The sequence below is a fragment of the Sapajus apella genome, unplaced genomic scaffold, assembly GCF_009761245.1.
Source record: "Sapajus apella isolate SASKATOON/1434 unplaced genomic scaffold, GSC_monkey_1.0 scaffold1, whole genome shotgun sequence".
Classification (NCBI taxonomy): Eukaryota; Metazoa; Chordata; class Mammalia; order Primates; family Cebidae; genus Sapajus; species Sapajus apella.
This window is the reverse complement of record NW_022436941.1, coordinates 87,730,203-87,733,270: the sequence shown is the minus strand read 5'-3', so window position 1 is coordinate 87,733,270 and position 3,068 is coordinate 87,730,203. Positions and strand designations below refer to the sequence as shown.

The following is a 3,068-nucleotide window of genomic DNA, read 5'->3' as shown; positions in this document are numbered from 1 at the left end:
TCGCTTTTGTCGTCATCTTGGTCCTAGCTGATTTTGGGCAGTTTCTCTGCTATATATTGTTTGAATTAGCAGGGTGGGAAAACAAGTCCTGCTTATCTCCTACCTCAGCTGGACCAGAGTATGAATAGAGAGAGAAAGAAAGATGAGTCTGCAAAGACACAAGGCTGGAGATTTGAAAAGAAGCAGGATACATTCTGCTAAACATTTGCAACATTTTTCTGGAGATGGTATGAATCCATTAAAAATCATGACAAAGGGATGTAGCCCAAGGAAGGAAAACCAAGCCAGGGTGGGGCACCGCCTCACTTGGGCAGTGCAACAGGCCAGAGGCCCCCCTCCAACACAGTGGAGGCCATCAGGGACTTTTCAGCCACTCCGTCACTCTGGTTCAGATACTTCACTGCTACCACTGACTTTACAGCCCACAGACCAGGAGATTCCCGCCCCGCCGCCAAGCACCGCAGGTTTCCAGCACAAATCTGGGTGGCCGTTTTAACTGGTGCCTGGAACACCTGCAAGACAGAGCTGCCCATTCCCCTGAGAAAAAGGGAGCTGAAGGCAGGGAGCCAAGTGATCTGGCTCAGCGAGTCCCACCCCGACAAAGACCGGCAAACTGAAACCCACTGGCTAGAGAGTTTCACAGCCAGTGCAGCGGTTTGAGCTCAACCCAGGATATTCTAGCTCAGTGGGGAGCCATTACTGAGGCAGTTCTAACCTTACCTGTGTGAAGAAAATTCCAAGGACGTTTACGCAGAAGCTGGGTGGAGCCAGCGGCAGCTCAGCAACACCTCTGCAGGCAGACTGTGACTAGACTCCCTCCTTGCTTGGCAGGGCATTTCTGAAAAAAGGCAGCATCGTCTCTACAGGCTGGACTGGTGGCATGATGTCTCACAGAAAGTTCTCCACTCCCAGGCATGGGTCCTTCAGCTTCCTGCCTCGGAAGTGCAGCAGCAGGTTTCATGGGAAGGTGAAGAGCTTCCCCAAGAATGATCCTTCCAAGCCGGTCCACCTCACAGCCTTCCTGGGATACAAGGCTGGCATGACCCATATCGTGCAGGAAGTCCACAGGCCAGGATCCAAGGTGAACCAGAAGGAGGTGGTAGAGGCTGTGACCATTGTGGAGACTCCACCCATGGTAGTTTTGGGATTGTGGGCCACGTGGAAACTCCTCGAGGCCTCTGGATCTTTAAGACCATCTTCGCTGAGTACATCAGCGATGAGTGCCAGAGGCGTTTCTATAAGAACTGACATAATTCTAAGAAGAAGGCCTTCACCAAGTAGTGCAAGAAATGGCAGGATGAGGATGGCAAGAAGCAGCTGAAGAAGGACTTCAACAGCATGAACAATTGCCCACATGAACAGATGCGCCTGCTTCCTCTGCATCAGAAGAAAGCCCACCTGATGGAGATCCAGGTGAACAGAGGCACCGTGGTTGAGAAGCTGGACTGGGCCTGCAAAAGACTGGAGCAGCAGGTACCCGTGAACCATGTGTTTGGGCAGGATGAGATGATCAACATCATCGGGGTGACCAAGGGCAAAGGCTATAAAGGGGTCACCAGTCATTGGTACACTAAAAAGTTGCCGCACAAGACCAACTGAGGCCTGCTCAAGGTGGCCCGTATTGGGGCATGGCATCCTGCCCATGTGGCCTTCTCTGTGGCATGTGCTGGCAGAAAAACTACCATCACCACACTGAGATCAACAAGATCTATAAGATAAGCCAGTGCTACCTTATCAAGGATGGCAAGGTGATCAAGAACAATGCCTCCACCAACTATGGCCTGTCTGACAAGAGCATCAACCCTCTGGGTGGCTTTGTCCATTGTGGTGAAGTGACCAATGACTTTGACATGCTGAAAGACTGTGTGGTGGGAACCAAGAAGCAAGTGCTTACCCTCCACAAGTCCTTGCTGGTGCAGACCAAGCAGCAGGCTCTGGAAAAGATTGACCTTAAGTTCATTGACACCACCTCCAAGGTTGGCCATGGCTGCTTCCAGACCATGGAGGAGAAGAAAGCACTCATGGACCATTCAAGAAAGAATGAATTGAAAAGGAAGAAAAAACTTAATGCCAGGAACAGATTCTGCAGCTGGTGGGGTCTCAATAAAAGTTATTTTCCACTGGAAAAAAAAAAAGGCAGCACCATGTCTGGGACTTATGAATAAAGCCCACCTTCCTGGGAAAGAGCACTTGGGAAAAGGGACGGTTGTGAGTTCCACTGCAGCAGACCTAAACGTCCTGCCCAGCAACTCTGAAGGGAGTGATGGAGCTTCCAGCACAGCACTTAAGTTCTGATAAGGGACAGACTGCTTCCTCAAGTGGCTCCCTGACCCCTGTATATCCAAAGAGAAACCCCATACAGGAGAGCTCTGGCTGACATCTGGTGGGCATCCTTCTGGGAGGAAGCTACCAGAGGAAGGAGCATACAGCTTTCCTGCAGCCCCTGCAGGTGATTCCAAGGCAAGCAAGATCTGGAGTGGACCTCCGGCAGTCCTGTAACAGAGGGGCCTCTTAGAAGAAAAACTAAAAAAACAGAAAGAAATAGCTTCAACATCAACAGAAAGGATGTCCACTCAGAGACCCCATCCAAAAGTCAACAACTTTAAAGACAAAATGTAGACAAATCCATGAAGATGGGAAGAAACGAGTACAAAAAGTATGAAATCAGCAAAAACCACAACGCCTCTCCTCCTCCAAGGGATCACAACTCCTCACCAACAAGGGAACAAAACTGGATGGAGAATGAATTTGATGAATTGATGGAAGCAGGCTTCAGAAGGTAGATAACAACAAACTCCTCTGAGCTAAAAGAACATGTTCTAACCCAATGCAAAGAAACTAGGAACCTTGAAAAAAAGGTTAGACAAAATGCTAACTAGAATAACCAGCTTAAAGAAGAACATAAATGACTTGATGAAGCTGAAAAACACAGCACAAGAACTTCGCGAAGCATACACAAGTTTTAATAGCCAAATCGATCAAGCAGAAGAAAGTATATCAGAGATTGAAGATCAACTCAATGCAATAAAATGAGAAGCAAGACTAGAGAAAAAAGAGTGAAAAGAAAT

At 48.5% G+C, this 3,068-nt stretch overlaps 1 pseudogene; it reads left to right on the top strand.

Moving 5' to 3' along the window:
• Nucleotides 1-518: 518 nt before the first annotated feature.
• Nucleotides 519-2,753, top strand: LOC116553677 (annotated as a pseudogene).
• The last annotated feature ends 315 nt before the right edge of the window (nt 2,754-3,068 follow it).